General features: G+C 44.6%; 1 protein-coding gene across 1 annotated transcript in view; it reads right to left on the bottom strand.

Moving 5' to 3' along the window:
* Nucleotides 1-13,252, bottom strand: part of LOC139554921 (endonuclease/exonuclease/phosphatase family domain-containing protein 1-like) — a gene marked incomplete in the record, with an annotated part of 35,205 nt that overhangs the window by 3,396 nt on the left and 18,557 nt on the right.

The following is a 13,252-nucleotide window of genomic DNA, read 5'->3' as shown; positions in this document are numbered from 1 at the left end:
AAAATATTTTTAGTGACTTCGTCACTTCCTGTTGAATCTGCAGACGTGTTGCTGTGCGTTTTGTTGCTGTGCGTTTTGCTGCCAACTTTACTTTACTTTGCTAGCTAACTACTTTACGTTTTTTTTTGTTTTGTTTTGTTTTTAATTACCGTTTATATTTTTAGTTTTTCCATCGCAACTTTTTTCCCTCATTCAACTTTTTCACTCCGGACGCTTTATCTGGACATGGTTCGTCAACACCTTCAACAGCCGAAGCTAAGTAGTAACATTAACATGATGTCTTCTAATTGCAGTCGCTGTACTCATAATATACAGGAGAACGATCGCCTTACGGCGAGAATAGCTGTGCTACAAGCCCAGCTTCAGACGCAATCGTTAGGCAAGGGTAATTTCAGTGTAGGAAAGGAAGAAACAGCGTCTGTGCCACCAGTAAGTACAGATAGTAACGTTAGTATAAATCCCCCCGCACAGTCCCCGCAGCCGGACAACTTTCTCATGGCTTCTGGAGGGAAATGCTGTTGGAATGCTCAACCGGTGTCGCTCATTCAGCCGACAGAAACTTTCAACCGGTTCTCCCCATTATGTAGCGAGTCGGAGTCTGAGGCCGAGTCTTCTCTTGTCTCTACTCCTCCCGTTACGGGGTCTGAGACGCCGAAGGCTCCCACCATTAGCTCTGACAAATTGAAAACCCTAGTCATTGGCGACTCCATTACCCGCAGTATTAGACTTAAAGCGAATCACCCAGCGATCATACACTGTTTACCAGGGGGCAGGGCTACCGACGTTAAGGCTAATCTAAAAATGGTGCTGGCTAAAGCTAAATCTGGCGAGTGTAGAGAGTATAGAGATATTGTTATCCACGTCGGCACCAACGATGTTAGGATGAAACAGTCAGAGGTCACCAAGTGCAACATAGCTTCAGCGTGTAAATCAGCTAGAAAGATGTGTCGGCATCGAGTAATTGTCTCTGGCCCCCTCCCAGTTAGGGGGAGTGACAAGCTCTACAGCAGAGTCTCAGCACTCAATCGCTGGTTGAAAACTGTTTTCTGCCCCTCCCAAAAGATAGAATTTGTAGATAATTGGCCCTCTTTCTGGGACTCACCCACAAACAGGACCAAGCCTGACCTGCTGAGGAGTGACGGACTCCATCCTAGCTGGAGGGGTGCTCTCATCTTATCTACCAACATAGATAGGGCTCTAACTCCTCTAGCCCCACAATGAAATAGGGTGCAGGCCAGGCAGCAGGCTGTTAGCCAACCTGCCAGCTTAGTGGAGTCCGCCAATAGCACAGTCAGTGTAGTCAGCTCAGCCATACCCATTGAGACTGTGTCTGTGCCTCGACCTAGGTTGGGCAAAACTAAACATGGCGGTGTTCGCCTTAGCAATCTTATTAGGATAAAGACCTCCTCCATTCCTGCCATTATTGAAAGAGATCGTGATACCTCACATCTCAAAATAGGGTTACTTAATGTTAGATCCCTCACTTCAAAGGCAGTCATAGTCAATGAACTAATCACTGATCATAATCTTGATGTGATTGGCCTGACTGAAACATGGCTTAAGCCTGATGAATTTACTGTGTTAAATGAGGCCTCACCTCCTGGTTACACTAGTGACCATATCCCCCGTGCATCCCGCAAAGGCGGAGGTGTTGCTAACATTTACGATAGCAAATTTCAATTTACAAAAAAAAAAATGGCGTTTTCGTCTTTTGAGCTTCTAGTCATGAAATCTATGCAGCCTACTCAATCACTTTTTATAGCTACTGTTTACAGGCCTCCTGGGCCATATACAGCGTTCCTCTCTGAGTTTCCTGAATTCCTATCAGACCTTGTAGTCATAGCAGATCATATTCTAATTTTTGGTGATTTTAATATTCACATGGAGAAGTCCACAGACCCACTCCAAAAGTCTTTCGGAGCCATCATCGACTCAGTGGGTTTTGTCCAACATATCTCTGGACCTAATCACTGCCACAGTCATACTCTGGACCTAGTTTTGTCCCATGGAATAAATGTTCTAGATCTTAATGTTTTTCCACATAATCCTGGACTATCGGACCACCATTTTATTACGTTTGCAATCGCAACAAATAATCTGCTCAGACCCCAACCAAGGAGCATCAAAAGTCGTGCTATAAATTCTCAGACAACACAAAAATTCCTTGATGCCCTTCCAGACTCCTTCTACCTACCCAAGGACGTCAGAGGACAAAAATCAGTTAACCACCTAACTGAGGAACTCAATTTAACCTTGCGCAATACCCTAGATGCAGTTGCACCCTTAAAAACGAAAAAGATTTGTCATAAGAAACTAGCTCCCTGGTATACAGAAAATACCCGAGCTTTGAAGCAAGCTTCCAGGAAATTGGAACGGAAATGGCGCCACACCAAACTGGAAGTCTTCCGACTAGCTTGGAAAGACAGTACCGTGCAGTACCGAAGAGCCCTCACTGCTGCTCGATCATCCTACTTTTCCAACTTAATCGAGGAAAATAAGAACAATCCAAAATTTCTTTTTGATACTGTTGCGAAACTAACTAAAAAGCAGCATTCCCCAAGAGAGGATGGCTTTCACTTCAGCAGTAATAAATTCATGAACTTCTTTGAGGAAACGATCATGACCATTAGAAAGCAAATTACGGACTCCTCTTTGAATCTGCGTATTCCTCCAGGGCTTAGCTGTCCTGGATCTGCACAGCTCTGCGAGGGCCTGGGATCGGGAGAGACACTTAAGTGTTTTAGTACTATATCTCTTGACACAATGATGAAAATAATCATGGCCTCTAAACCTTCAAGCTGCATACTGGATCCTATTCCTACTAATCTGCTGAAGGAGCTGCTTCCTGTGCTTGGCCCTCCTATGTTGAACATAATAAACAGCTCTCTATCCACCGGATGTGTACCAAACTCACTAAAAGTGGCAGTGATAAAGCCTCTCTTGAAAAAGCCAAACCTTGACCCGGAAAATATAAAAAACTATCGGCCTATATCGAATCTTCCATTCCTCTCAAAAATTTTAGAAAAAGCTGTTGCGCAGCAACTCACTGCCTTTCTGAAGACAAACAATGTATACGAAATGCTTCAGTCTGGTTTTAGACCCCATCATAGCACTGAGACTGCACTTGTGAAGGTGGTAAATGACCTTTTAATGGCGTCAGACCGAGGCTCTGCATCTGTCCTCGTGCTACTAGACCTTAGTGCTGCCTTTGACACCATCGATCACCACATTCTTTTGGAGAGACTGGAAACCCAAATTGGTCTACACGGAGAAGTTCTGGCCTGGTTTAGATCTTACCTGTCGGAAAGATATCAGTTTGTCTCTGTGAATGGTCTGTCCTCTGACAAATCAACTGTACATTTCGGTGTTCCTCAAGGTTCCGTTTTAGGACCACTATTGTTTTCACTATATATTTTACCTCTTGGGGATGTTATTCGAAAACATAATGTTAACTTTCACTGCTATGCGGATGACACACAGCTGTACATTTCAATGAAACATGGTGAAGCCCCAAAATTGCCTTCGCTAGAAGCCTGTGTTTCAGACATAAGGAAGTGGATGGCTGAAAACTTTCTACTTTTAAACTCGGACAAAACAGAGATGCTTGTTCTAGGTCTCAAGAAACAAAGAGATCTTCTGTTAAATCTGACAATTCATCTTGATGGTTGTAAAGTCGTCTCAAATAAAACTGTGAAGGACCTCGGCGTTACTCTTGACCCTGATCTCTCTTTTGACGAACATATCAAGACTGTTTCAAGGACAGCTTTTTTCCATCTACGTAACATTGCAAAAATCAGAAATTTTCTGTCCAAAAATGATGCAGAAAAATTAATCCATGCATTTGTTACTTCTAGGTTAGACTACTGCAATGCTCTACTTTCCGGCTACCCGGATAAAGCACTAAATAAACTTCAGTTAGTGCTAAATACGGCTGCTAGAATCCTGGCTAGAACCAAGAAATTTGATCATATTACTCCAGTGCTAGCTTCCCTACACTGGCTTCCTGTTAAGGCAAGGGCTGATTTCAAGGTTTTACTGTTAACCTATAAAGCGTTACATGGGCTTGCTCCTACCTATCTTTCCGAGTTGGTCCTGCCGTACATACCAATACGTACGCTACGGTCACAAGACGCAGGCCTCCTAATTGTCCCTAGAATTTCTAAGCAAACAGCGGGAGGCAGGGCTTTCTCCTATAGATCTCAATTTTTATGGAACAGTCTGCCTACCCATGTGAGAGACGCAGACTCGGTCTCAACCTTTAAGTCTTTACTGAAGACTTATCTCTTCAGTAGGTCATATGATTGAGTGTAGTCTGGCCCAGGAGTGTGAAGGTGAACGGAAAGGCTCTGGAGCAACGAACCGCCCTTGCTGTCTCTGCCAGGCTGGTTCCCCTCTCTCCACTGGGATTCTCTGCCTCTAACCCTGTTACAGGGGCTGAGTCACTGGCTTGCTGGTGCTCTTTCATGCCGTCCCTAGGAGGGGTGCGTCACTTGAGTGGGTTGAGTTACTGACGTGATCTTCCTGTCTGGGTTGGCGCCCCCCCTTGGTTTGTGCTGTGGTGGAGACCTTTGTGGGCTATACTCGGCCTTGTCTCAGGATTGTAAGTTGGTGGTTGAGGATTTCCCTCTAGTGGTGCGGGGGCTGTGCTTTGGCAAAGTGGGTGGGGTTATATCCTTCCTGTTTGGCCCTGTCCGGGGGTTTCTTCGGATGGGGCCACAGTGTCTCCTGACCGCTCCTGTCTCAGCCTCCAGTATTTATGCTGCAGTAGTTTATGTGTCGGGGGGCTAGGGTCAGTTGGTTACCTGGAGTACTTCTCCTGTCTTATCCAGTGTCCTGTGTGAATTTAAGTATGCTCTCTCTAATTCTCTCGTTCTCTCTTTCTCTCTGAGAACCTGAGCCCTAGGACCATACGTCAGGACTACCGGGCATGATGACACCTTGCTGTCCCCAGTCCGCCTGGCCTTGCTGCTATTCCAGTTTCAACTGTTCTGCCTGCGGTTACGGAACCCCTACCTGTCCCAGACCTGCTGTTTTCAACTCTTAATGATCGGCTATGAAAAGCCAACTGAGATTTATTCCTGATTATTATTTGACCATGCTTGTCATTTATGAACATTTTGAAAATCTTGGCTCTCTCTAATTTTCTCCTTCTCTCTTTCTTTCTCTCGGAGGACCTGAGCCCTAGGACCATACGTAGGGGCTACCGGCTGTGGTGACTCCTTGCTGTCCCCAGTCCGCCTGGCCTTGCTGCTATTCCAGTTTCAACTGTTCTGCCTGCGGTTATGGAACCCCTACCTGTCCCAGACCTGCTGTTTTCAACTCTTAATGATCGGCTATGAAAAGCCAACTGAAAATTATTAATGATTATTATTTGACCATGCTTGTCACTTATGAACATTTTTGAACATCTTGGCATAGTTCTGTTATAATCTCCACCCGGCACAGCCAGAAGAGGACTGGCCACCCCTCATAGCCTGGTTCCTCTCTAGGTTTCTTCCTAGGTTTTGGCCTTTCTAGGGAGTTTTTCCTAGCCACCGTGCTTCTACACCTGCATTACTAGCTGTTTGGGGTTTTAGGCTGGGTGTCTGTACAGCACTTTGAGATATTAGCTGATGTACGAAGGGCTATATAAAATAGAATTGATTGATTGAATTGATTGATTTTACACCGGCACAGTTTTTATAAATTCAGAAATAGCAATTAAATTTTCACTTACTTTTTGAAAATCTTCCTCTGATTTGTCATCCAAATGATCCCAGCTATAACATGTAGTGTCATTTTGTTAGTTAAAATCCTTCTTTATATCCCAAGAAGTCTGTTTAGTTGGCGCCATCGATTTGAGTAATCCACTTGTTCAACATGCAGAGAAAGGAATGCGAAAATCTACCCCTAAACTTTGTTTGAACAAGTCAAAATACATTTCAATTTACTTCTCAGATACCGTAAGAAATCAAACACAGTATGTGTAAATGCTTTTCAGTATGTCCTACTGTATGTACTGTAACCCATGTTTACATGTAGAGTAGCATAGTGTAAAACTCACTATAGAACAAGACATATTGGATAGACATCATACCTGGACATATTGGTGCCGGAGTTCCTTGACCCGCTCACTGTTCCTTTCAAAAGGACTGTTTAATTCTGTTTAACTGTTTAATTCGAACTCTGTGTTTGGTCAGAGTCCGAGCAATGGTAGTCAGGCTGATGCTTCCACATTGTTCAATACCAGGTTGTCCTTCACAATTCTGGTCTGAATTTCTCTCAGTTTTACTGCATTGTCAGCAATGACCAATCCTACAATGGCATGGTTTTGGTCTTCACTGAGGAGCTTTCCTCTTCCTCCAGAGGGAGGAAGACGTTGTGTCCTTTAGAGGAACAAAAAACAACATATGTATTTTCATTGGGTCTGGTGGTCTACAGTTACAGTGGGACATAGCAACAGTAATGATAGAAGAAGCCCTTGTGAAATGCATTACTAACCTGTTGGTTTGTTGAAAATGATGGATAATGGAAGCCACGGTTAACCGTCTGAGATTAGACTGGACTCTTTCACCAGCATCTCTCAGTGATAGACCCTGGTTTATCACATGGTCCGTGGTGGTGGCTCTTATTTCATCAGTGACAACAGGTCTTACTCTCCTTTGAACATCACCACACATTCTTACTCCTCTCCCCCTACCTCTCCTTTTCCCTTGTCCTGGTCCAAATACTCCTCTGCCTGGTCCAACTACTCCTCTGCCTGGTCCAGCTACTCCTCTGCCTGATCCAGCTACTCCTCTCCCTGGTCCAACTACTTCTCTCCCTGGTCCAGCTACTCCTCTGCCTGGCCCAGCTACTCCTCTGCCTGGTCCAACTACTCCTCTCCCTGGTCCAACTACTCCTCTCCCTGGTCCAGCTACTCCTCTGCCTGGCCCAGCTACTCCTCTGCCTGGTCCAACTACTCCTCTCCCTGGTCCAACTACTCCTCTCCCTGGTCCAACTACTCCTCTGCCTGGCCCAGCTACTCCTCTGCCTGGTCCAACTACTCCTCTCCCTGGTCCAACTACTCCTCTGCCTGATCCAGCTACTCCTCTCCCTGGTCCAACTACTCCTCTCCCTGGTCCAGCTACTCCTATGCCTGGCCCAGCTACTCCTCTGCCTGTCCAACTACTCCTCTCCCTGGTCCAACTACTCCTCTCCCTGGTCCAGCTACTCCTCTGCCTGGCCCAGCTACTCCTCTGCCTGGTCCAACTACTCCTCTCCCTGGTCCAACTACTTCTCTCCCTGGTCCAACTACTCCTCTGCCTGGCCCAGCTACTCCTTTGCCTGGTCCAGCTACTCCTCTCCCTGGTCCAACTACTCCTCTGCCTGATCCAGCTACTCCTCTGCCTGGTCCAACTACTCCTCTGCCTGGTCCAACTACTCCTCTCCCTGGTCCAACTACTCCTCTCCCTGGTCCAACTACTCCTCTGCCTGGTCCAGCTACTCCTCTGCCTGGTCCAGCTACTCCTCTGCCTGGTCCAACTACTCCTCTGCCTGGTCCAGCTACTCCTCTGCCTGGTCCAGCTACTCCTCTGCCTGGTCCAACTACTCCTCTGCCTGGTCCAACTACTCCTCTGCCTGGTCCAACTACTGCTCTGCCTGGTCCAACTACTCCTCTGCCTGGTCCAATTACTCTTCCTGTCCCATTACTCCTCTGCCTGGTCCAACTACTCCTCTCCCTGGTCCAGCTACTCCTCTCCCTGGTCCAAATACTCCTGTAATAATGACAATTACAACAATACTGATTGAACACTTTTATTTTAACTTAATATAATACATCAATAAAATTAATTTAGTCTCAAATAAATAATGAAACATGTTCAATTTGGTTTAAATAATGCAAAAACTAAGTGTTGGAGAAGAACGTAAAAGTGCAATATTTGTCATGTAAAAAAGCTAACGTTTAAGTTCCTTGCTCTGAACATGCGAACATATGAAAGCTGGTGGTTCCTTTTAACATGAGTCGTCAATATCCCCAGGTAAGAAGTTTTAGGTTGTAGTTATTATATGACTATTTCTCTCTATACCATTTGTATTTCATATACCTTTGACTATTGGATGTTCTAATAGGTACTTTAGTATTGCCAGCCTAATCTCGGGAGTTGATAGACTTTAAGTCATTAACAGCGCAATGCTTGAAGCACAGCAAAGAGCTGCTGGCAAATGCAGGAAAGTGCTGTTTGAATGAATGCTTACAGGTGGCATCCCTAAGTCTAAATATTGCTGTTACATTGCACAACCTTCAATGTTATGTCATAATTATGTACAATTCTGGCAAATTAATTACGGTCTTTGTTAGGAAGAAATGGTCTTCACACAGTTCGCAACGAGCCAGGCAGCCCAAACTGCTGAATATACCCCGACTCTGCTTGCACTGAACGCAAGAGATCTGACACAATTCCCTAGTTAAAAGAAATTCATGTTAGCAGGCAATATTAACTAAATATGCAGGTTTAAAAATATATACTTGTGTATTGATTTTAAGAAAGGCATTGATGTTTATGGTTAGGTACACATTGGTGCAACTACAGTGCTTTTTTCGCGAATGCGCTTGTTAAATCATCACCCGTTTGACGAAGTAAGCTGTGATTCGATGATAAATTAACAGGCACCGCATCGATTATATGCAACAAGCTAGATAAACTAGTAATATCCTCAACCATGTGTAGTTAACTAGTGATTATGTTAAGATTGATTGTTTTACGATAAGTTTAATGCTAGCTAGCAACTTACCTTGGCTCCTTGCTGCACTCACGTAACAGGTAGTCAGCCTGCCACGCAGTCTCCTCGTGGAGTACAATGTAATCGGCCATAATCGGTGTCCAAAAATGCCGATTACCGATTGTTATGAAAACTTGAAATCGGCCCTAATTAATCGGCCTTTCCGATTAATCGGTCGACCTCTACTTTATACTATATTTAAGGTTTTGAACATTAGGTCTTCATTTCTGGCATGCTGTGTGCCAGCATTTGTAAATAACAAAATAAAGATCCATAACTTAGGTATTGGGTAAGCTTGTATGTAAAGAAAATGTAAGCATTTTAGAAATGTGTTAATTGACTGCATATTCCCCTTTAAAAATGTATTACAAAATAAATAAAATTGACAGCATATTCTGTGAAAACACGATGAATTGTGTTTATGGTATGGTCCACAACAGACGGCTAATTGTGTTTAGCGTTTTGAAAATGTGACTACAGATTGGACAAAAGGATGTTAGTGATTGTAAAAAACTGTAAGATGTAAGTCATAGCATAGTACATTGGGTACAATCATCTCTACACTCATACTGCTTCTCTCTCTGTGTGTGTGTGTGTGTGTGTGTGTGTGTGTGTGTGTGTGTGTGTGTGTGTGTGTGTGTGTGTGTGTGTGTGTGTGTGTGTGTGTGTGTGTGTGTGTGTGTGTGTGTGTGTGTGTGTGTGTGTGTGTGTGTGTGAGACTTGGATGGCTGACTGTCAAGCAGAGGAGTGCTGCTGACCTGGGCTGTGTTACAATGGATGATCCACAGCAGTGGTGGTGTCAGCTCCAGCTCTCAGCTCCAGCTCTCAGTCCCCTTAGTCAGTGATCACAGAGGACTCTTCTTCAGCTCTGTTCCAATATCCACACTAGAATACCACCCAGAATGAAGCAATGTATTGGGCATGCATTATAAGTGATGCTAACGTGGATACTAGAAAATAACCTTCACATCCACACCAGTTAGCTCTCAATCTGGAGCAGGCTACACCTGGGTTCAAATAGTATTAGTTTTCTTTCAAATACTTTGAGTGTGAGATTTAGCCTGCCTGGAAAGCCAGATGGATACAGGCAACAGCTCTCTAGAACGGAGAGAGGGGATATACTGTACACTCATAAAAAGCTGAATTACTCACTATGCTGTGCTTTTAAAACGGATGTTCAATGCCAATCACGATTCACAGTGAATGAACATTAGCAACTCACTGTGGTGGCTAACACATTAGTTTTACTCCACTAGTCAATGTTTTATTTCCTGTGTTCCAGACAATTAGAATGCATCGAACCCAACTCGACGTCACCGCTTTCTCCACACTCTTCCTATCCATTTTAAATGTGTGTTGTTCAGTCCTTGATCTGTTCTTGTCTAATGATGTTATGTATTCTGTCATGCTTTAGATTTTTGTGTGGACCCCAGGAAGAGTAGCTGCTTCAGTAACAGCTGATGGGGATCCTAATAAAATACAAAATGTGTCTGTTTCTCTCTCTCTCTCTCCCTCTCTCTCTCTCTCTCTCTCTCTCTCTCTCTCTCTCTCTCTCTCTCTCTCTCTTTCTTTCACTGTTTATCTCTCCGCCTGTCTGTCTCTGTTTTTTGCTATCTTCCTCGTTCTCTTTCTCCCTTCACTCTTTCTCTCTCTTTTTTTTCTCTCTGTCTCCTTACATTTTGGGGTGGTTGTCATGGTAACGGCAGCCCATGCGCAAAAAAGAAGAAGAAGAAGAATGCAGAAGGCATAAGGCATTAAAGTGGTTGTGGCTAGATGGTATGCTCTGTTTTGCTTGTTTACAGCGGGTCATTTCATAGGGAACTGTTGGAGGCGCTCTCACATTGTTACATTGCCAACACTTTCAGAATAAAGACGCAATGTATTGGGCATGTATTATAAACATGGTGTCCGTTCTAAAACCTGGCCGAACTCTCTTAATATATGGCTCTGGCAGAAACCAACTAATGTCCTTTGTCATGAAAACCCCTTTCATTATCTGACAGTAGACAGCAGAAGAGGCCATTAGATGTATATTTTTCCTGACAACCAGAGAGAAAGGTTTGTACTGATGGTAGCCTACTGGCTCTTACAGTCAAGCTCCATTGAACTATACATATATTACAATTCTGAATTAAGATGCAGATTACTCTTTATTTCCAATTCAATTCATGAATTTGAATTGAATTTGAGTTGGATACACTCAACAGGAAGCAGAATTTAAATAGAATTTGAATGAAAGGAAGTGGAATTGAATTCAAAGAAATTCATTGAAATTCAAATGGCTTACTTATTCTACACATCACCATAATTTTTTTTTTTAAATCACATCATATTGTGAATTGTATCATTGTTTTCGGTTTACGCCCTGGCTCTCCTGGTGTTGTTATCGTCAATTGAACATTGAAAATCCTTGCAGGATCAGGATCAATGGCCTTCTGGAAGGCCTTGAAAGGGACAGCTATCATGCGGACCGGGACGGCCGCTGCTCTTCTGGGCCTAACACAACTGTCGGAATACAGAAAACCACAGAATACATGGGCACAGGCTGGCGTTATGTAGCAGCGGAAGGGGGAATTACAGCAGCCATTTAAAGATGAGCTCCCAACCAGAAAAGCTCAGCTCTCCACCCTGCAAGACACTGAGGAGTTTGATGTTCTTGTCATAAGGGCCGCGGGCTCCGGATGTGCTGTCACACGCAACCTTAAGACTGCCCTGGTGGAGAGGAATGATTTCTCATCGGGGACCAGCAGCCGGAGCACCAAGCTCAGCCACGGAGGAGTATACTACCTCCAAAAGGCCATTATTAAATTCGATTATGAACAATACATGATGGTGAAAGATGCTCTCCATGAACGATCCAACCTGCTAGACATCGCCCCTCATCGCCCCACTACCCATTATGTTCCATGTTTACAAATGGTGGCAGCAGACGACGCAATCGCAACCACACTGCACACTGCCCTAACCCATCTGGACAAGAGGAATACCCATGTGAGAATGCTGTTCATCGATTACAGCTCAGCATTTAACACCATAGTACCCTCCAAACTCGTCATCAAGCTCGAGACCCTGGGTCTCGACCCCGCCCTGTGCAACTGGGTCCTGGACTTCCTGACGGGCCGCCCCCAGGTGGTGAGGGTAGGTAACAACATCTCCACCCCGCTGATCCTCAACACTGGGGCCCCACAAGGGTGCGTTCTGAGCCCTCTCCTGTACTCCCTGTTCACCCACGACTGCGTGGCCATGCACGCCTCCAACTCAATCATCAAGTTTGCGGATGACACTACAGTGGTAGGCTTGATTACCAACAACGACGAGACGGCCTACAGGGAGGAGGTGAGGGCCCTCGGAGTGTGGTGTCAGGAAAATAACCTCACACTCAACGTCAACAAAACAAAGGAGATGATTGTGGACTTCAGGAAACAGCAGAGGGAGCACCCCCCTATCCACATCGACGGGTCAGTAGTGGAGAAGGTGGAAAGTTTTAAGTTCCTCGGTGTACACATCACGGACAAACTGAATTGGTCCACCCACACAGACAGCGTCGTGAAGAAGGCGCAGCAGCGCCTCTTCAACCTCAGGAGGCTGAAGAAATTCGGCTTGTCACCAAAAGCACTCACAAACTTCTACAGATGCACAATCGAGAGCATCCTGTCGGGCTGTATCACCGCCTGGTACGGCAACTGCTCCGCCCACAACCGTAAGGCTCTCCAGAGGGTAGTGAGGTCTGCAGAACGCATCACCGGGGGCAAACTACCTGCCCTCCAGGACACCTACACCACCCGATGTCACAGGAAGGCCATAAAGATCATCAAGGACAACAACCACCCAAGCCACTGCCTGTTCACCCCGCTATCATCCAGAAGGCGAGGTCAGTACAGGTGCATCGAAGCAGGGACCGAGAGACTGAAAAACAGCTTCTATCTCAAGGCCATCAGACTGTTAAACAGCCACCACTAACATTTAGCGGCCGCTGCCAACATACTGACTCAACTCCAGCCACTTTAAAAATGGGAATTGATGGAAATTATGTAAAAATGTACCACTAGCCACTTTAAACAATGCCACTTAATATAATGTTTACATACCCTACATTACCCATCTCATATGTATATACTGTACTCTATATCATCTACTGCATCTTGCCATCTTTATGTAATACATGTACCACTAGCCACTTTAAACTATGCCACTTTATGTTTACATACCCTACAGTACTCATCTCATATGTATATACCGTACTCTATACCATCTACTGCATCTTGCCTATGCCGTTCTGTACCACCACTCATTCATATATCTTTATGTACATATTCTTTATCCCTTTACACTTGTGTGTGTATAAGGTAGTAGTTGTGGAATTGTTAGGTTAGATTACTTATTGGTTATTACTGCATTGTCGGAACTAGAAGCACAAGCATTTCGCTACACTCGCATTAACATCTGCTAACCATGTGTATGTGACTAATAAAATTTGATTTGATTTGATTTGATTTGATTTGATTTGAGC

Source organism: Salvelinus alpinus, chromosome 26, assembly GCF_045679555.1.
Source record: "Salvelinus alpinus chromosome 26, SLU_Salpinus.1, whole genome shotgun sequence".
NCBI lineage: Eukaryota > Metazoa > Chordata > Actinopteri > Salmoniformes > Salmonidae > Salvelinus > Salvelinus alpinus.
Note: the sequence above shows the minus strand (reverse complement) of the source record. Positions and strands in the feature narration are given on the sequence as shown.